Consider the following 22,845-nt stretch of genomic DNA (forward strand, 5'->3'; position numbering starts at 1 on the left):
AGTCGGTGCTTTAGTTCTAAAGGTCAGGTGCTGAAATCAGAGTTGTGTCCAGCCTGCAAATCCATCGCCAAGCCATTTCAAGCTATTTGTTTCTTCTAAATCATAGTTTGCACACAAAAAGCCACATAATGGTGTGGAATTAGAAGATGTCTTTCCACTTTCATTTTCAGGACAGTGATACATTATTGCCAGAATGCATTGTGTCATATAATGCACATCGTGCTTTCAGGGACTGTGCTTACACTGTACTGAATAATAGATAATGCTTCACTCTAAGGCTTTAACTGGGATAAGTTGCTGAAATGCATCTTCATATGCAGTTCAGACATACAGTAATCCTGTTTGCAAGCAGTTTGAATATGCAGTTATTATATTTGCACCATGATATCTTTTATATATTGCTTTAAAAATCTATCTATGATTCAATATAGATTCAATTATTGACAGTGTTCTTACACTTTTTATCATGGTGTCCTTTGGTGACTATAAAGTGGTTTATTAGTAACTCTTGGCACATTGGACTGGATCATATTCAATCTTTGACAATCATTAAACCATCAATCAATATTACAGTGTTACAGCTATGTTGGCATACTGGTTTTCACAGCCAGCCTTGTGAAATGCCATGCACAGCAGAGGCCATCAACTACATTTTCCCAAGAGTCAGAATTTTTCTAAGCAGACACTGCAGGGGCCAGTCTTAGAAATAAAAAAATACTTAGGCCTAATTACCATGTGAATTAACAACTGTAGGCCCACTTAAATGTTAACATGTTAACATTAAGAGCATGTGGAAAGACCAAAAACACAGTATGAGTTTGTCCTCATTCTTCAAATCTCAAATTACTCCCAAATTGTCATTAGATTAATTTAATACAAAGGTAAAACCATGGCCATGCTAAGTTGCTAATGTTACCAAAACAAACACATTTGCTTTAGATGCCAACACATTTGAATTAATTTAAACATTTGGCTCCTTTTAACTCTATCTCAAAAAGCCGAACTGATGTTAACCCTGGTTTTTGCTCTTTCTTTGTCTCACTCTCTCTGTGCTAAAGCCTTTTTGGTCTAGCAGCCACGGCTGGCTGTTCAAAATGACTACTCTCTGTTAAAAAATACTTCATGTGGATATTGCTAGGTTGCAGGCGGGACTAATTTACAGACTGTATTTTGACAACACAGTGTAGAGAAGCTGGAATAACAACAGAGGCAGCGGGGGGTGGGTAGATGAGAGACAGCTAGTCCTGTCACATATTTCATTGATTTATCAAATAATGTGTAAGTGTTAGTTAAAAAACAATTTATGGGTGTTTCTGCCTTCGCTAGCTGCTTTTCAGGAAAACATTGTTTAAGTTTTTGAACAAATAATGCACACATTTTTCTATTGAATACAATCTCTTGAGTTGGTCTGCTGTGGGTTAGGATGTTCTTTTGTCTTCAGGTTTATTGCTGATATCACTTAATCCAGTGGTTTGCAAATGGTGTGCCGTGGCACATTGGTGTCGTGAGACAAGTCCAGGTGTGCTGTGGGATTCTGTGACAACCATATGTTACTTAGCAGTATATAACGATACAAACATTATGAATGAATTTTTAATTTACTATATCAGTACGTTGTACACACTCATTTCCCAATTCAGAGGCATATCCTTTAGCCTAAAAGTACTGCCTCAAGAAAAGAGAAAAAGAACTGTCAGTAGCCAGTATCACAAATGCTTCTGCTTGACCGCAGATGTCAACAGCGTCATCTGTCGGGAGAAGTTTGCTAATGCTAATGCAATGCCAAGGAAGCCGAATAGGCACTTGGAAACCAAACATCTCTTCTACATTGAGAGAAATGTGACCTAAGAGCACCAGAGGCAGCAAGACTGTGTGGGATAGTGTGAAATTGTCTAATAAGGTGACAGAGGAAAGCTAGATGCCAGCAGAGCTTATTGCAGAGTAGACAAAATGTTACACAGCAGCAGTGACACTCATCCTTCCTACTTGCAAAAAAAAGTGCAGGTGTCATGCTAGATCCAGGTGCACTCTTTTCAATACCACCAAGTATTTTAAAACTCTGCAAGCACCAACAGGCACGTCTCTCACTAGCTTGTAAGCAGGCAAACTATTTATAATAAATGTTTTAATGCTGATTCAAGTTACATTTCAAATGTTTTCTTTTCAACTCAATGTCAACCAGTTTTCATTCTCAGCGTCTCTCTTACAGTTTTAGACTAAGGTTTTTTCCAACTCAATGCATTTTCTTCTCTGTTGACATGTATTTACTATTTAGTTTTTATTCTCAGTGCATCTCTCTTCTTCTGTAAGGAGTGATTTCATCTTCATGCTTCCCTCTCATGCCAGCTCTACCCTTCTCTTTCGCTCACTTATTTTATTTATAATAGGTAAATAAAAATAAACATAGAGCCATGAGGCTGATAACATGTGGTATAGAGACTATTTTCCATAGACATGAATATGGGAGTGCCTTTTGGCCTGCCCTTTGGTGTGCCCTGGGCACGGAAAGTTTGAAAACCACTGGCCTAATCCATCATTTAAGTACCAATACTAAACATCTTGAATGTGATGATTTTATAGATGCAATAAGTATGAATTAACTGACAAATGAATCACCGGTTTAAACCATAATAAACATAATCATTACTTATAGCTATAGCAGACATGCTAGACAGCATTATTGCTCTTTTGTCCACCATCCAGGTCCAATGGCTTAACCTCACTCTGTTGTTTGTACTAACGATACTATGTCTCTTTAATGTGACACTGACAGAACTATGTTTAGAAACACATTTGATAGTGAGTGGATAAGTGGGCTATAGAGCAGGTATGTCCCCTCCTGTTAGGACATACCTGCTACAGGGGACCCCTCTGGCTGTGTCTCATTGTGGACGCTGGCAGCCTCACTGTCACATATGGCAAAAAGAAGCAGCAGCAGCAGCTGATCGGTGCTGACACAGGCTATGTAAACACGTATTCCCTGTGGCACTGCAGGCAATATGCTCTCAGCTTGTGTAGTGAAATTAATTCACACACTAGCACACTTCAGATATGGCTGCACACACAGAGGTCACGCAGGGGTCAGGGTTTCATATACAACCCCAAATCAGAAAAAGTTGGGACAGTATGTAAAATCAAAATTAAAACTGAGTATAGTGATTTGTAAATCATCTGTGTCCTGTATTATACTGAAAACAATACAGCAGCACATTATTATGTTTGCCATCATATGCATGAGAGAATTAGCAAAATGTTTAAAAGCAATGTTCTTTCAAAGAATCGTCACTCTTCTAACCGATATAACCACATGGGCTCAGGATGACTTTGGCTCACCTGTGCCAGGCACTACAATACGTAGTTACATCCATAAATGCTGCTTAAAACTGCACTGTGCCCTAAGTCAACAAGTATTAATGTAATAAACCGTTTGTTATACAAAACAGTTTAAATATGTTTTGTTTCTGTAAAAAGTTAAATAAAATAAATCTTTTCACTAGTAAAGTACATAAACAATGGGATTCAAATGAATTAGATTTCAAAAGGTGGATTCAGAACTGGTCTCATGTTTGACAAAATGCGATCAGTGAATAATTCGTGTTCAGTCATTTTTAGTAATCTCCCCCTTAGAATCATAGCACTGTTTGAGCATTGCAAATTCCTAAAATAATTAGGAAGCACCTTAAGATTATGAAGCAACATAGCACAGAGTAAATGTTAGTAATCTTAAGGGCAGGGTTGGCGATACTGGATAAATCAGCAAGATGAAGCTCAGTTCTGAAAGTAGACAACTGAAGAAACACCACTTTCATTCTGACTTCTCTCCAAAGGCTCTCCTCCAAAACAATGTGCACGGCAATGTGCACTGCCTGACTGTTACAGATTTCAGGCAAATAACAAGCTAGCTCTATTAGCAGGCAGCTACATCCCGTTCAGAGCACAATTATCTGATGTTCCAGCTGCATAGCTGTGTTTCCGCTGTCTGTCCTTCACTAGTGGTACACAGCTATGCAGACCATCCTACTTTGCTTCACTATATTTTTCTCTGTGTTGGTTTCTGTTTAGAGGAGGGAGGGGCTGTGCTCCTCTCTCTCTCTCTCTCTCCCACTCGCTCTCTCACACACTCTCACTCACTCACTCACACACACACACACACACACACACACACACAGAGCTGAGAAGAGGGTGAGGACATGAAGGACCACTCCACACTGCAACAGTCAGCCAGTAATAGACTGTATGAGCATTTTATCAAACAGCTGTTGAACAAGCAGAACACAAACTTTCCCATGTTCTGTTGTATGTGTTGCAATGTTACAATGACAATTTAAAAAAAAGCTTCTTCTTCTTCTTCCACTCACTGACGTTTTACCCTTAAACTCACGATTGGATGGCCGATCATGTCTATCATTTTCTTGAATAACTTTCAAACTAATAATGATATCAGCATCATTCCAAATTCCAGCAGGATGTTTTCATGGATAAGGAATCGTATTATGAGGGTCAAACTATCAGGGGAATATTGTTTTTATGGCATTATGGGGAAACGGACTTGCCCCTAGGTGGAGGTTTGCACTCTGAGTGCTGTCTAGTTGTACATGTTTTTATTTCCTCTCACCTCGACTAATGTAACTCACACTATGTAGGAATCAAGTGAGGTAGCCTTATCTCGCCTGCAGCTGGTTCACAATGCAGCAGCAAGACTCTGGAACTAATAGAGACCACACTGCATCTCCCCAGGGCTGACCTCTCTCTGCTGGTTAGTATAGATTTGTTAAGATTATATTATTTGTTTTGTTACCCTGTTCCACCTGCAGAGCAATTGTGCAGAGCAAACTGTGAGCAATTACTGCTATATAATCCATGCTCACTAAAGGTGAGTGTACGTATTCTGTTGTTAGTACAACAATGTGTAAGTTTGATCTCCCTCCTTTGTTGGCATTTTTAAGACCTATTTATTTTCGTTAAATTTTTAACTTTTTAATTTTTATTCAGAAATGTCATACCTTTATTAAATTCCTTATTTTCTTCTGTCTTGTTTTATCTTGTTTTCCCTGTGTCTGGGTAGAGCCCAAAGGAGGCAGAACATGTAGCCAGTTTATATTTTGGTCAAACAGCCGAGTCTCTCGCCTTGTCTGATGATTCTGATGCCAGCTCTTAATGACAGAAGTTCCTGAGTTGCATTGTGTCTCCAGTTAAATATTTTTTTGGTGTCTTCATTGTTTTTTTTTACCATCAGATTTCTTCCAGTGTGGCACCAGTTAACACATCCACTAGCTTAGTGTGAATACTCTGGACTATATGCTGCTGTATTCAGACATCTGCTCGCTTGGACATTGCGCAGACTTTGTACTAAACAGCTGGCAGATGGTAAAGTCCGCTTAAGGTCCGGGTGAGCTGACTCGGACCTTATTATCTATCATCAAATACAGTAAATGAATTGAAAGATCAGGCTGCTGTTCAGAATGAATGAGATGTAATATAGCCTTTATACAAAAAAATTAACATACTAAAAACCCTTAGTAACATGAAAAAAACAACCTAGTACATCAGTCCTACATTGTTACAAAATAGCATTTTCCTGTCAGTGTACTGATGTAGACAAAAAGAGAAAAGCTTTTTAGATTTTCCAGCATGAAATGTTAGTTGAATTCCACCATCCTTCACACAACATCTTTTCTTCATTCTTTGTTCATTGTGAACAGCTTACTGCAGTATCCTTAAAGGCCCTGCATGTGTCCTGAGTTGTCCTCTCCTACCCAGCATGCACTGCAGCAATCTGGAGCGCTGTCTGTTCAGGATGGGCGTACACTTTTGCTGTTGAAAGAGAGGAGGGGGTGGACAGGCAGACGCTACTGCTTTCAGTGGTTTCCCTCAGTGCTACTGCTGTCATCAATTTGAAAAGAGCTTTTTTTTTTTTCTTCCACTCTGTTTTTGCCCCTTTTTCCATCCTGGACCTGAAATAGTGTCCATGAGAAAAAGGGGGAAAACTTGGTATTGCTACAAACGGTCTTTAGCCAGTGCACAGTCCTGATGTGATCCACACTTGTTAATGCAGGCGAAAGCAGCAACTGTCCGCCTGAAAGAGAGGTGTGTGTACGCATTGCATAAGTAGAGCAAAAAACGCATTAAAATTAGGATATTTTTACCATTTTTTAAAATCTGCAACAGTCCAGTGACCAGGCAAAATATTCTCACTTTCCCCAAATGTCCTCACTCACATAGTAAAAATCAAACTCATCCTCACACTGTCTAGCCATACAAGTAAAATAACCCAGAATGTTCTCTGCATTGGTTGCAACTAATTATCATTCTCAATGTGGATTAAGAAGACAGTTGCATTAACTTTTTTGAATTACTTTATACATTTCTTTAAATATATATGTACAACCCCATATCAGAGGAAGCTGGAGAAGGAGATTTAAGTCAGTTTTGTTCCCCTTAGGTACTTTAATCACTGCGGTTGTTTGCTGTGACTACTAATTAATGTGAGCTGATATAATCCATGAGGAAAATATTGTTTCCTTTGTGATTATTTACATTATATAGGCTGGCATAAATACCATATTTGCTATACTAATGTCTGATTCAGTCAGTTTTCTTTTGCTTGTTTTACAGTCCCATTATTTTGTGAACCCAGTATTGTGTCTCATCTCACCTTATGAGCCGAGCGTATCGTCACACCCCTAGTTAGACTTAAAAATTCAAAGGCATTGAATTGGATTGGTAGAGTTATGCTTTTAGTGATCAGTGCAAAGTACCTTTTCTGCAAAGTTAGCTCCTGCTAGTCTGTTAGCCCAGTGAATAAATTGCATCATGAGGCTCTTTATTTTCATTATGATATTCTATATTGCATCATAAGTGACTTTTCTGGAACCCTGGTGGAATTCCTGTTGAAATTGGCTTGTGGATGTTGATCTTATTCCAACAGTGTTAGAGAAGCCACTCAAAAGTTTAGGTATGTGCTATGATGCAGCTCTTGGTGATAAAGAGCAGATTCAGGGCTTGAGACAGCAGGCAGGTGATAGGACTAAGAGCACAGAGGTGTCAAGCTTCCCAGGCAAACTCAAAGGGTGGTGCCTACAGTTTGGTTATTGGCCACAATTGTTATGGCCACCTACACTGTATGAGGTGCCAATTTCTAAGTTAGAAAAGCTGGAGAGAATGATTAGCACATATTTTAGGAAGTGACTGGGAGCTCTGGCTGCCTCAGCAGTGTGGCCCTGTACAGAAAAGGGATTTTGGAGCTCCCTAAAACCAGTTTAACAGAGGAGTTTAGATGTGCTATGGCTAGATTGGAGGTGATCCTGTCAGGATCCAAGGATTTAGTGGTGCAGAGTGCAGCACCAACAGTGTCAGGGAGGAAGTGGAAGCCAAAGGAATAAGTTTCACAGGATCAGGCAGCTCTTAAACATAGTCATATTGTAGGGCAGGTACAGCATGGATGTGGTGGTTTTGGTCTAAGCACATCACAACCTTCATGGAGCAAAGCAGCAGCAGTTGACAGAAGGAAGATGGTTAATGAGGAGATTAGGAGGCAGGAAGAGGCAGGTAGATGTACAAAGGCAGTCTCCCAGGCTCAAAAGGGACAATGGATGAGATGGGAAGATGTAGAAAGGAAGAAATTTAGTTGGAGGGAAATGTGGGACATGGAGATAGGAAGGATTATATTCATTCTAGGCTATTCGGTCTTCCCAAAAACTGAATAAATGGATCGGTGAGGACCCGACATGTCCCCTTTGTTCAGGTGTAGCTTCACTTTGACTCATCCCCTCAGGGTGTAAAATAAGCCTGGCTCAAGGACGATACACCTGTTTCAGACCGAGTACTAATTTCTTGGAGTTAATTATGAAGTAATTGGAGGCTAAGTAGTAATTACACTGAAAACATAAAGTGGGGCCTCTAATCGGACTCACTTACACAAGGACAACTTTGATGTGTTTAGTTTCCCACAGGCCACTTAATACACCCCTGGAGGAAAACATTGAGGATGTGCTCCACCCTACCTAGCCTTTACTAAACCATTTCCAGCCCTTAAAGCCCAGCCTGTGGACACTTGTCGTTTCCAGACTCTCTCCACAACTAATTATCATTCTCAATGTGGATTAAGAAGACAGTTGCATTAACTTTTTTGAAATACTTTATACATTAACTGCCTGATCCTCTCCAGGCCTGGCACAGACCTGAAAACATTTTTATGTCACTTTTCTTTTGTATAAACCATTCAACTTTTAGCTCACTGCACTGGAAAAGATGAAGATGACTAATAGAAAAAGTGAATGCTTAAAATGTGCGTCACATTGTCAAATATAAATCATCACCATGGAAACTAAGGGTATCAGTGGGAGTTTTTTCACAACTCGGTCTCTCTCTTAGACAAAAGTACACTTTCTTTCTTATTTTTTCTTTCTTTTTATCTTTCTCCTTGTCTTTTTTTCACCAAAATGCTGTATATACACACCTTTCTGACTGGGCAGTGGCACTATAGGCCAGAATCGTGTGCGTTTGGAAACAACTGTGTGTTTTATAGACTAATAAAGTTTGAAGAAAGTGGACAATATTACATATATTGCAACTCCACTGTCATTGTCTTAGGCTAGTGTGTGCTTAGCAAAAGTAGTTACCAAAAATAACAATAACTATTTATAATGCATTGCGTTGCATTGTGTTGAAGTCTTGCCCACTGAGTTGGGAAGTCATTAGGAGCAATGGGAGGCAAACAGTGCAAAAACACATTCCCCAAATAGATTGTTAACTCTGCTACAGGGAGGGTACTCCTGGTACCCAGGAACTGTTACCTGACTGGATGCAGGGTCATAGATTTATCATTTCTGTGTAATAAAATATTAATACATTTTTTGAGCAGATGGTATTAATCAGCATCATTCATTGTTTTTGTGACTCAAGCTGACCAGGCTAGCTGCAATTAAAACTTTCACTGGGCTTTAAGCCTCTCTGTCTAGATGGACCTTACATATGTTTCTTATTTTCATAGCTTAGAACATAGTCATCTCCAATAATAACATTGCATGTGTGGAGTTATTTGCTGAGATCTGGGAACACCTCAGCAATGCTTAAACACAGTTGGGCAGATCTGAGCGGGCAGGTAATCAGAGGGCAAAAAATATTATCCACAGTGTTTGGTGTAAGCATGATTCACAGCTGACACTCAATTTTCCTGTGCAGAGTGGTTTTATCACTAATTATAGAGCCTTATTTTCCTGAAACTGGGCACAAAAGCAATCTCCCTGTACGAGTACATCTTTAATGAGCAGTGTCAACTGTATGTTCAGTTGTATTGTAACATGACATAATCAAGTTTAACCAGCTGAGACTCAGCAGAGTACGGTAACCAGCTCCTGCAAATAAATGAAGGTATGTAAATGAGGCCTGACAAGAATATGAATGAACAAACTATGTAAATGATCATTATATACAAGTGGGGCTTAATTATGTTGTGCTGTTATGGACAGTATTATTAAAACAATTATTCCCTTTCACATGAAAATGCAGCGTTGCATTCCCCGGATGAGTTGCAAATGTGCACACAGGCATTCATGTGCACACTTGTTTGTGTGTGTGGACAAGTGTGTTAAAAAGCGGTACAGAGCACGGAGGGAGGAAAAGCATTCCCATTAGTGTGCCCATTAAGTCTGATTACAAGTGATTACGGTATGTTGGAGGGAGATGACCAGTCCTGTCCTGCCACTGAATTAATGGCATGAACAAATCACTTTCTCATTATAATCATACCACCTCCTGGTTTTTTCTCCTCCTTCCCTTGAGAGCTCACCGTGAACCTCATATGATGATTTTTGGGCCAAATCAGACTTGGAGTCAAACGGGAGCCTTCGTTTCTGCTTTCCCACACATGTTGTTTTGTCGCTGTTGTTGTATTATTTATGACCGTTTTCCTCTCAAAATGCCGTTCTTCACTTGAGGGGCTGACGTGCACATAAAGATACAGTATATTGACTCATCTGAGGACCACTGGTTCCAAAAGGGAAAAGAAATTCAGACAGGGATTTTTCTGCCCTTACTACGGCATGGGGGGGGTTGGGGGGGGGGGTTGTGGTTGTAACCACATCAGAGATTAAGTGTATCCTACAGTCGCTGTGGGGGTTGCTTTGATAAGGGTAATGTTGCATGTAGGTCGTCTTGGGTGGATGCAGTGCTCTATCAACATCTTGCCACACAGGTGGTAAAACTGATGCTGCGTTAGTGTGATGTACTTATATTTTCTAAATGTCCTCGAAGCTTCAGACCTGGATTGTAGGTGTTTTTCATGTCTTTGCCATCACCAACGTGAATCTTTTAAACTTTAAAACCCACCCAGAGCCTCAGGTAAATTTTTAATGTGACGGCAGCATGTGTGCGAATGCTTCCATTCTGATGACCTACTGGTTTTCAGACCTGACTGGACTCTGATTTTTATCTTGGTTGCTTGTTAGTCTTACCAGGTTGACATGGTTTATGTGTGTGTTTTTTGTAGGTGTTTCTCTCAGGGAGCTCAGGAGCTACTCACTGCTGCCTGGAATCAGACTTCCCCACTTCCTCTGGTAAGACCTTCATGTCGCTGAATTCCACACAGAGTGCTGCAGAATGCCAGTGTACAGAGTCCCTCTCTGCTTAACCCCCTGGCTGTGGCCAGGGAGCACACACATTCACAGACATCATCTGTAGCGGTTGCAAGCCAGTTAAGTGGGGCGGCTGTGGCTGTCTCCAAATCGGAAGATTAGTGGTTCAATTCCCAGTCCACATGTTGAAGTGTCCCTGGGCAAGACACTGCACCCCTTTAAGCCAGACAGCGCTGCCATCAGTAAGAAATTTCCCCATGTGGATTAATAAAGTATAATTTATAAAAGTCGTTACGGGAGTATAAACTTGGTTACTTTCCCGGCATAGTCATGATGTGTTAAACTGGCTCTCTGTCTCTTTACTCGGTTTTTGTGATAATGTTAATTTGACAGCCCGCACAATGGTGTCATGATACAGGCACCACACTTAAACCTACAATAACTGATTTTTAAATTGATATGGTGTTAGTATTAGCAGGCAGTGGCTTATTTATACATCCAGCAGTTACAGAGCTACAGTGTCATTGATTTGGAGTCGTGTTTGTGTCCACCTGGCGAATGTGCCTCCAGTATTGACTGTTTTTTAACTCTGTTTTGGGGCTTTGCCAACTCCTGAGCGAAATGTCTGGCTCTTTTGCTGCTAAGTGCTCCACTAGCTAGTCTCTGACTGTGTCTGTCTGCTGTTTGATAATGAGCAGTGTGCAGTGGGTTTTTAGAGGCTTGTCTGTGAATACAGCTTCCTGGTGCTGTTGAAAGCTATTCTATGAGAGCGGTGAGAGTGAACCAGAACCATTAGGCAGTGAGCTGAACTCACTATAGTTGAGGACTGCTGCAGATTCAGCTGATTCATGGTAAAAGTGGAGATGGTCACCAGGTCATGGGGGACAAGGCCTGGGCAAATGAACTGAATGTGTTTTTTAATAGATTTGACTCTACCCAATCCTCAGCCCCCACCCTGCCAGCCCCCCTGTCTCACCTCTCCAGGTCAGTTGTCTCCCTGCAGCTGCAGCTACTCACACCTCTGCTAGACCTTGCTCCTCCTCCCACTGTCATGGGGGTTTCTCAACATCCCACAGCTCCTGAGCAGTCACCGCCCACCAGCCCCCTCCGCCTCACAGCAGATGAGGTCAGGAAGGAGTTAAAGAGGATTATGGCCAGGAAGGCCACAGGCCCTGACCACATCAGCCCCAGGGTCCTCAGGGAGTGTGCAGACCAGCTCAGTGAGGTGGTCCTGTACATGTCCAACTGAGTCTGGAGAGAGTCCTAGCCCTATGGAAGACATCCTGTGTTGTCCCGGTTCCCAAAATACCTCATCCTAAGGAGCCGAACCATTACAGACCCGTTGTCCTGACCTCACACCTGATGAAGACCATAGAAAGGATTGTCCTCGGCCACCTCCATGCTCAGGTGAGCTCGGCGCTCGACCCGAGTTTGCATATCGACCTGGCATCGGGGTAGATGATGATATTATCTACATGCTGCATTGAGCCCTATCTCATCTGGAGTCCCCGGAAGTATTGTGAGGGTCATGTTCTTTGACTTCTCTAGTGCTTTCAACACAATCCAGCCATCACTGCTGAGGGGGAAGCTGGCATGTGTGGACCAACACCTGTCCGCATGGACCATTAACTACCTCACAAACAGACCTCAGTTCGTAAGGCTGCAGGACTGTGTGTCGGATGTGGTAATCTGCAGCATGGGAGCACCCCAGGGGACAGTGCTTTCCCCCTTTCTGTTCACCCTCTACATATCGGACTTCAAGTACAACTCCCACCAGTGTCATCTACAAAAGTTCTCTGATGACCCCGCCATTGTTGGATGTGTATCGGGGGGGGGATGAGTGGGAATAGAAGGTGGTTGTCACTGACTTTGTGAAGTGGTGTGAGGAAAATCACCTGGTCCTGAACACCAGTAAGACTAAAGAGATGATGATTGATCCCCGGCGGAAATCACCACCACTCACTCCGGTGAACTTTCAGGGCTCAGTCATTGAGATTGTGGACAGTCTCTGACATCTCTAAATACCTGGGGGTCCACCTCAACAACAAAATGGATTGGACTGAAAACACTGATGCCCTGTACAAGAAGGGCCAGAGCCACCGCCACTTGTTGAGGAGACTGAGGTCCTTTGGTGTGGTAAAACTAACATCCATCATGCACGACCCCTCCCATCCCCTGCACCACACAGTAGAGGCTCTGAACAGTTCTTTTAGTACGAGACTGTTACATACCCAGTGTAACAAGGAGCGTTACCGTAGGTCGTTCCTCCTCACAGCTATCAGACTGTACAATACATCAGTGCAGGGATAAGCTAGGTGAAAGTATGAGGGACTATGTAATAGTCAACTGAGGCGCAATACTCAAATCCTGGGGTAAAATGCATGGTTAACATGCACATATGTAAATTCTGTCCTTGATTATTCAAATACTTGATTCTGAGTACTTGGAATTTATTTATCAGGATGTGTGTGCGGTGCTTGTTCTCATGGTGTCATGCTGTCTGTTCTCTGTTGCTGCTTGAGGTACTGGAATTTGTTTATCAGGATGTGTGTGTGGTGTTTGTTTCTCATGGTGTTATGTTGTTTGTTCTCTATTGCTGCTGAAACACTGACATTTCCCCATTGAGGGATCAATAAAGTACCTACCTACCTACCTACCGATTCTGTCGGTTCACCACTGTGCACACTGTCATTTGATATATTGTTCTTATAAAAAATATCTTTAATGTTAGAAAAGCACAAGAGGGTAACAGTTAATTCACTGTGTCAGAGCATCAGATATGAATTATCCAGTGCATGTAACTGTTCTGGCCTGAGAAACAATCAGTATGAGGCATTTTGAATCGTAATAACCAATTTGAATGAAAACTATGCTCTAGAGCTAATAATAATGCATATAATAATCATCCACTATGTAGTTCTGTATTACAAAAACTTCACCTATAAATACAGCAAATGTACAAGTCTTATTAAAAGCACTGTGTTTATTGTATCCATGAGGTTTAGAAAAGTAGACTAGCGCAGAAGGACTTGCTGAAATACATGTCAAAACACCGGCTATATAAAATTGAAACTCTCCTTTAAAAGTTACATTGCAATGCTTTGTCATGCCAATATCACATTGCATCATTTTAATTTATACTGTCATTTAGATTATGCTTAGCATGGCTTGGCCTTAAATAGTATAGCTTTCCAAACCCTTATCTGCTCACAGTAACCATCAAAGAAATTTGCACTTGTAATGAACCACATTCAAGTAGTATACAGCTCACAAAATAATGGTTGTTTTTTTCTCCAAACTCCAATCAAAGGACACTGTAGTTAACAGTGACTGCCAAGTAGGTGCATTAGAGCAAAGTGTCGGCTATAAAAAGTACAAAATGCAATCTACTCCCCCATAGGCGTATTTAGCTTCTCATTAATAGTGCTGAAAATCTTGCTGCACTACCTTTTCAAGCAGCATCAAAACCTCATTGTAACTGATTTAATGTCACCTTATTAAAAAGAATCAAAGAGTTATGACTGAACTTGTTATGGCCATTAAATTAAAACATTTGCATATACTATACAAAAAAAAACTAGAAATCTAGTCCAGTTGATTTTTTTCCAAGTTTTTTCAGTTTACTATGACTGAGAATCTGCACAGACATATACTATACAGCATTATGTATAGTATGTGAGAGCTTATTAAATAAAACAAAAGCTTTATAGTTCAACGCATAAAATGGGAAAACATATTGCAAATGAAGTGTAATGTAGCTAACTTGGACATCATGCATCAGGCAGGTGTTTGCTCCAGCTGTTGGCCGTTTGTCCTTCACTCCACAGTGCATGCATAGCACTGCGTGGATTATTGGTTAGCATCACTCCCGGTGCACTGTGGACCTGCTCTCTGTCTCCAGTGAGGAATCATGTCTCACGACTGCGTAACTGGAACACTGTAGCCTTTACAAAACACACTGGCTAGCTCCTGCACCTCAGCAAGCCTTTTTGACATTGGCCTGTGTGTATTTCCTTATTGTAATATGATAAGTGCACTGGAGATTCCCAAACAAAGTCTTCTACCGGTTTGAATTTTTTAATGAAAACACCATCTGCTGTCCTTTTTGTGATACCAGCTGTCATGATGTTGAGCCTGTATCATGTTGCGTAGCGTGATGCAGCTTTGTAAATTAAATATTAGAGAGCTCCAGGCGTATTGGTTGGCAGATTAAGGTTCACTCTTATCTGAATGCCAGCTCAAATAAGATAGGTATTGGTCAAGGCTACAACAGTTGTTTACTGCCTCTTGTCAGTGTTGATTCGTGAAGTTGCACACAGTGAGATTACCACTGAAGACTGTTAGGAGGGCTGACATTTAGACTTAGATAAGGTCCCGATGCCCTTCAAAACAACTACAGCCACAATTTATATTACAGGCGAATGCAGCAGATACTGCCTTTGTTTTACTTGGCGTGTGGCTGCGTGTTCAAGTGTGGTTTGTCTTATGTCCACCTGGTTTAAAAGCCTCAAAGAAACATGGACATAGTCAATCTGGTACTATACACTGTGGTTTCAGCAGCCCATAGAATTTTACTTGGTGTTAATGTTAAATTGTACAGCAGCGTTTGCTAAATTCTGTTAAGGTTTTCAAGGTCAGGTTAAAATATGAGCAAGCCATTTACAGGAGGGCGCGCTAACTGAATTGAAGCTGCAGCCCTCTGTGATCCATAGTGGCCAGAGATGTGCCCCATGGTGTCCGGTCCATGGCGCTTCAGATGGCTGTCAGCTCCTGGATAGCAAGATGCACTGACTACTCAGTTGTTCTTCATCCATCACATCAGTTCCTCTTGCTTCACCTCGTGTATCAGTGCCATAGCAGTTATTGGCCATTTTCGTAGCTTACCTTGAAGTTAGTGTAGATCACCCTCTGTGCTCTAATCTGTCAAAATGACGGACTCCTTCAGTTAATGTGACCTGAGGTACTGCATTATGTCTGTGCTCAGATTTGATGGAGTGGGATTTTTGACACTAATTGCCACAAATGGGGGCAATAGGGCTTTTAAAGTGCCTCTATGAGCTGTGTGTTTCACAGACATTGCTGCTGATCATTTACTGTGCATAACTGTGCATTTGCTGCACTTAATATTCCTTGGTGTTTCACCACGGCATCAATGTATGAAAATTCTCTAACAACTCTGGGTCCCAGCCAAATGTTCTGTTTGCCCCTATCTGCTGGTTCACCTGCAGCCTCTGTTTGACCCAAAGCCGGTATATCTGCATCACCGATGCTTATTCTAACACCGTAGCCCTCTGCCCCTCTCACCTCTCTCCCTTCATTTCTATCTCTTCTCTCTTCCTCATCTTCATTTGTGTCCGGAGTTTTGGGGAAAAACATTAATATTTTTGGCTGTGCATCCCCTGGTTTCCTCTTCGTAGCTGGTGCCATACTTATAATGTTAATAGTAGCCAAATATCTTAAAGTTTACTAATGTTAGCTGCTTTATGATTTTGTTGAATTGACCCTGTATTTTAAATGTGGACACTTTTTTTATTTGAGAAAAATATCAAAGCTTAATTGAGTGACACAATAACAGTTGTAGGGCAGAAACAGTTATGAAGCTGGATCAGATTCTCCAGCATGGCTTCCAGTTGATGTGAACTGCATGTTGGGATACTTGTTTACCCCAAGGTCATGCAAGTGAGTGCACAACCACAGAATCCTCAATCATGTTTAGCCCTTTAAGTCTCAACAAGTCCTCAAACCTATACAACCACATAGGTTGTTGCTCCTGCAAGAGCAGCTCCTACACTGGCAGGTAGAATCGCAAGAAGTCCGGCAACATTAACAACAATATACAGTATGTCGCAACAGCACACTTAACAGTATTTTGTTGTCATAAACGGGACGGCAAGTGTGTTGCGCAGTGCAACTCCATCATCATGGAAATCGACATAAACATGGTGTTACGATTATGAAACAGTCATTACACTTTGTCACCATTTTAATTTGGTTTAGGGACAACAAGTACTTGGAAAAACACACTTCACACACTGGATTCCACTCACCAGAGGGAAAGCCCTGTGTTTTGAGTACCTAGCCATCCACCCCAGCCCTGTCCTAATAGTGACTGTCTGCCTCTGTATACTGCACCTACAGTGCCTTGCGAAAGTATTCGGCCCCCTTGAACTTTGCGACCTTTTGCCACATTTCAGGCTTCAAACATAAAAATATAAAACTGTAATTTTTTGTGAAGAATCAACAACAAGTGGGACACAATCATGAAGTGGAACGAAATTTATTGGATATTTCAAACTTTTTTAACAAATAAAAAACTGAAAAATTGGGCGTGCAAAATTATTCAGCCCCTTTACTTTCAGTGCAGCAAACTCTCTCCAGAAGTTCAGTGAGGATCTCTGAATGATCCAATGTTGACCTAAATGACAAAGGATGATAAATAGAATCCACCTGTGTGGAATCAAGTCTCCATATAAATGCACCTGCACTGTGATAGTCTCAGAGGTCCGTTTAAAGCGCAGAAAGCATCATGAAGAACAAGGAACACACCAGGAAGGTCCGAGATACTGTTGTGGAGAAGTTTAAAGCCGGATTTGGATACAAAAAAATTTCCCAAGCTTTAAACATCCCAAGGAGCACTGTGCAAGCAATAATATTGAAATGGAAGGAGTATCAGACCACTGCAAAGCTACCAAGACCTGGCCGGCCCTCTAAACTTTCAGCTCATACAAGGAGAAGACTGATCAGAGAGGCAGCCAAGAGGCCCATGATCACTCTGGATGAACTGCAGAGATCTACAGCTGAGGTCGGAGACTCTGTCCATAGGACAACAATCAGTCGTATACTGCACAAATCTGGCCTTTATGGAAGAGTGGCAAGAAGAAAGCCATTTCTTAAAGATATCCATAAAAAGTGTCGTTTAAAGTTTGCCACAAGCCACCTGGGAGACACACCAAACATGTGGAAGAAGGTGCTCTGGTCAGATGAAACCAAAATCAAACTTTTTGGCAACAATGCAAAACGTTATGTTTGGCGTAAAAGCAACACAGCTCATCACCCTGAACACACCATCCCCACTGTCAAACATGGTGGTGGCAGCATCATGATTTGGGCCTGCTTTTCTTCAGCAGGGACAGGGAAGATAGTTAAAATTGATGGGAAGATGGATGGAGCCAAATACAGGACCATTCTGGAAGGAAACCTGATGGAGTCTGCAAAAGACCTGAGACTGGGACGGAGATTTGTCTTCCAACAAGACAATGATCCAAAACATAAAGCAAAATCTACAATGGAATGGTTCACAAATAAACATATCCAGGTGTTAGAATGGCCAAGTCAAAGTCCAGACCTGAATCCAATCGAGAATCTGTGGAAAGAACTGAAAACTGCTGTTCACAAACGCTCTCCATCCAACCTCACTGAGCTCGAGCTGTTTTGCAAGGAGGAATGGGCAAAAATTTCAGTCTCTCGATGTGCAAAACTGATAGAGACATACCCCAAGCGACTTACAGCTGTAATCGCAGCAAAAGGTGGCGCTACAAAGTATTAACTTAAGGGGGCTGAATAATTTTGCACGCCCAATTTTTCAGTTTTTTATTTGTTAAAAAAGTTTGAAATATCCAATAAATTTCATTCCACTTCATGATTGTGTCCCACTTGTTGTTGATTCTTCACAAAAAATTACAGTTTTATATCTTTATGTTTGAAGCCTGAAATGTGGCAAAAGGTCGCAAAGTTCAAGGGGGCTGAATACTTTCGCAAGGCACTGTAACTGCAGTTGCTAGAGGTTGCCACATTAAACCACATGACTGTTGGTTGTATAACATGCTGACACAAATAACTTATTGAGTTTTTTTAAGAAGACGGTCTCTTTAGTCTTTTGGACCTTCCTTGGCCAGAACTATGAACTTTTGAATTATTACAATACATGGGCTGCAGCTTACGATGGTTCACACATGAACACATTTTTAGTGATCATGCAGAAAACCTGACCACACTGATGCCACAAAACTGGGACACTATTGTTTTAATCACACATTTTATGTCTTTTTTAGATAATGACAGTGGAGAGATGACATGAAGCAAGAATGATGCAACAAAGGCTAGATTCTAAGTGCCGTTGTCTAAAATAGCATTGCATGCTGTAGCATGAGCCTGCCTACACAGCAGGAGTGTCAGCTGTGTTTTTCATGTGTCCTGACAAACATCTGACAGAACAGATAAGCTGCTATTAATGCTGCCTTCATTGGTTGCCTTAAAGCTTGTACCTTGACCATGCAATGCAGCAGTTTTAATTTATGAGATATAGAAGTTTTTTTCTGTCATAGCTTCTGTAAAACATGTCTCAAATGTCAGTGTGTTGTCAGTTAGTTGTTAGTAACTTACATTTTCCAGTTGACAAAGTAGAGCACTTAGACGAAATTGGCACACTGTGAAGCTGTGTGAAGATGTGGGAGAATGAACTGTCAGAAAACTGCTCTTCTGGTTTGAAAGCAGAGGATGTTGATACAAATCATGTGTTTTTCATTACTACTTTAATGTTTGTTGTGCCTCTTGCCCTTGTTCATGCTGGCAAATGGTTTTACAGGGTAGCGCTGACATTTAAAGAAAGTGTGTAAATCTAACAAGCATACATAGTATAACATATAAAGGTGGAAGTCTTAAGGTCTTAAGTTTAAGGTTTTCATTTGTGTGTTTATACATGGTATAGCAAACAGTATTTGCAGTACTCAGGTGGAATGCAAAAACAAGGTGATTTAAGGCATTCTTGTCCTTCAATGTATAGCTCTATTGTCATTCATTTTTTCATTCATTTTCTACCGCTTAGTCCCTGAACGGGGTCACTGGAGCCAATCCCAGCCAGCAATTGGGCAAAGGCGGGGTACACCCTGGACAGGTCGCCAATCCATCGCAGGGCTAACACAGAGACGAACAACCACACACATGCGCGCACTCCTATGGGCAATTTAGAGACACCAATCAACCTAAGCTGCATGTCTTTGGACTGTGGGAGGAAGCCGGAGTACCCGGAGAGAACCCACGCAAGCACAGGGAGAACATGCAAACTTCTCACAGAAAGGTCCCGGGTGGGACCAGAACCCTCTCGCTGTGAGGTAACGGTGCTAACCACTGCGCCACCGTGCTGCCCTAGCTCTATTGTATGTGGAAAAAATACAAAAAAATATAAAATGTTAAGCCTTTGTTGGGTAGAGCTAGTTTTATTTTGCTGTAGGTAATTAAGTATCATTTAATCTGTTCTTTTGATGCTAGGAGTGAGGAAAAGTACAATATGTACTCCATTAAGTATCTGTTTCCTGCCTTGTCATTGTACCATTATGGGTCATTCCACAATGCTTCCTTCTATTAGCTACTGTCTTTCTGTCTTATTCATTAGTAAAACATAAGCCGTGCTGTGGAACTTTTGCTAAATAAGCAAGATTATGTTTTTAAAGAGGGCAGCACAGCAGGACAGTGGCTAGTGCAGTCACCTTACACCAAGAAGGTTCCGGGATTGAGCCCGAGTTTCTATGTAGAGTCTGCATGTTCTCCCTGTGCCTGCCTGGGTTCTCTCCAGGTGCTCCGGCTTCCTCCCACAGTTCAAGAACATGCAGCTTAGGTTGACTGGTGACTCTAAATTGCCCATAGGACTGAGTGTGGGTGTGTGTGACTGTTTGTTTACGTGTCAGCCCTGTGATAAACTGGCGACCTGACCAGGGTGGACCCCGCCTCTCACCCAATGTCAGCTGGGATTGGCTCTAGCCCCCCGTGACGCTGTTCAGGAATAAGCTGTATAGATAATGGATGGATGGATGCTTTTCAAGGCTCTAATGAATTTCTTTAAGCTGCTACTGTATGTGTTTTGCTCATGCCCAGGACAAGATGATCTCCAAATGCCCCCCTCTCCTCCTCCCTCAAACAGCACACACAGGTCGCATACAGGTATACACCATAGCATGTCTGTCCTTCTCTGTCCCTCCTCTCTGATGCAGCTACCATCCCCAGACTCAGCTGTTTCTGTCAGATGGTATTCCAGGATGAGGTTTCAGAGACTGTGCTGCAGAGTTAACTAGGGTATTTACTGATATCTTCAACTGATCCCTGTCACAATGTACTGTCCCCACCTGCTTCAAAACATCCGCCATAGTGCCAGTTTCGAAGGAGACTGCAATAGCCCACGTTAATGGTTGCAGGCCAGTGGCATTAACATCAGTTACTATGAAGTGCCTGGAAAGACCGGTCCTTACACCAAGTCTGTCCTCCCACCCATTTTGTACCAGTACTTACCAGTATGCCTACAGAACCAACAGGTCAACGGACAATGCCATTTCCACTGCTCTGCACACTGTACTGCTCCATCTGGAACAACAAGGAGTATACTGTATGTTGGAGTTTGTGGTTTAATACAAACATACCTAGTAGACTGTTCTCCAAGATGTCTGACCTAGGCATCCAACACAACATGTGTCACGGAAACGATACAGGTCCATTAGAGCACGCACCACAAGACTGCTATTCCCACTAGCATGAGAGGTGCTAATGTTGCCATAACAGTAGCATGTAGTGCAAGCTGTGCTCTGCTAACTTTGCTGTGTGTCTGGTAGGCTTCCATTGTCTATTCTTAAAAACACTACCACATGATGGGTTAGACTCGCCTCCTTTTCTGTGATGTAATAGGCAGAAGTGAAGTGTCCCTTATCGACAGTTTATTAAAGATTGTCCTTTTTTCAATGTTAAAATTTTATATCATGATGTATTTATGTCCTTTATATCGCCCGGCTCTCCTATACACTGATTTTGACATTGCAAAGATAAACGGTCTTAGTTTGTGATAGCCTCCGTTGACCACTGTATCAATACAACAGAATTCAGACAGGCTGGGAGAGAAAAGCTCAAGAAACTAAATTGAGTGACTCACCCAAAGGGAAGGTTTACAGTACAATAACAGTAACATGCTCACTCGACACATAGTACATAGCATTAATTAAAGTTAATAAACTGGATCCAGTTGGATCTAATTGGATTCTTTACATTTTTTTATTACACTGTGTGCTACAGTAATGCACAGTACATAGTGTTCTTGTACCTCTAGTCATGGAGGATGTGGCAACTGTTGGGGTAGAATTATGCGTCTCAATGTAAAAGAGGAAGTACTGACTCACAACCTTCAGATTGCTGCTCTGTCTCCAGCCACAAGCATAAAAGACACTCAGAAGACAGTGCAACCCCATGAATGAACCTGACTTCTCATCACAGTCTCTTGAGTGTTTGCAGTTGTATGATGATATAAAGGAAGGGGGGAGGGGGGAGGTGACTGTGGTCAAGTTTAACTTTATGACTGAAGATCAAAATGTTTTGATTTGACTCCAGATGTAGTGAGAAGCCAGCTGTAACTCAGTACAGTCTGAAACTTGACTTTGGTGACCTCTTGAGTCTCCCAAGGGAAATTGTTTTACATTATTAGTCAAATCAATCAGACGCATCAAGTTAAGCAATTTTTCAGTAACAAAATCTTTTCAAAAGCAACTGGAAATGGAAACTGGATTATTTATTTCTAGTATACAGTAAATCAGCCTTGATATCAGTGCATTAATGTGCTTTGTTACCCCTCTGCACTGGCGGTAGCCATGGCTATATGTTAATTAAATATGTATGCATTAATAACAGCTGTAAACTATTAAAGGCTATAGAGTGTTACATGAAGGTTTAACTGGAATAATTCTACTCCCGCAACTGACATGAGAGCCAACTAGAGAGGAGACATTCTGTTGAAGTTGTTGGGACTATAGAAATAGTCCACTCACATTGCACATCGGGGTTACAGAATAGGCTGTTCCCTTGTAAAAGATCTTGAACAGAGTATAGTCAAGAGTCAAGAATCTTTATTGTCATTATGCATAGCACAACAAATTTTTTTTCTGGCAGCTCTCGGCTTAAAAGACAGACACATTATTTACATAACACACAATTATATAAGTCAGTATAAAAATATGAACAAATAAAAAGGGATGTATGGGACCTAATCAGGTCAGCAGCATGTTAGCAGGGTTGGGTACGAAAACCTGGTGCCCTGTACAGTTGCCATCCACTGGACCAAATCACAATGTAGATTACAGTGCCTCATTACGGTGCCACTTAAATGCCTGTTGATTTAAATATTTGCCCTCTGGAGCAGTGAAATGGGCGATACTGGCGACATAAGCGTCACTGCATGTCATGTACTAGCGCTATCATTACCATTGTGGTGTTCCATTTACCTTAGAGCTGGGAATGAATA

The 22,845-nt window shown here is 41.5% G+C and overlaps 1 protein-coding gene across 4 annotated transcripts in view; it reads left to right on the forward strand.

Annotated features, from left to right (window-relative positions):
• The window catches only part of thrb (thyroid hormone receptor beta), a 105,802-nt gene that overhangs the window by 49,265 nt on the left and 33,692 nt on the right, over window positions 1-22,845 (forward strand). For 3 of the 4 annotated variants that reach the window (XM_020620823.1, XM_020620821.1, XM_020620824.1), the window contains exon 2: window positions 10,490-10,556. The exons of the other annotated variant lie outside the window; for it this stretch is intronic. The gene's annotated coding sequence lies outside the window, so the exon portion shown is untranslated. The remainder of the gene's footprint in view (window positions 1-10,489; window positions 10,557-22,845) is intronic. 4 annotated transcript variants of the gene reach the window in all.

The sequence above is a fragment of the Monopterus albus genome, unplaced genomic scaffold, assembly GCF_001952655.1.
Source record: "Monopterus albus unplaced genomic scaffold, M_albus_1.0 scaffold249.1, whole genome shotgun sequence".
Classification (NCBI taxonomy): Eukaryota; Metazoa; Chordata; class Actinopteri; order Synbranchiformes; family Synbranchidae; genus Monopterus; species Monopterus albus.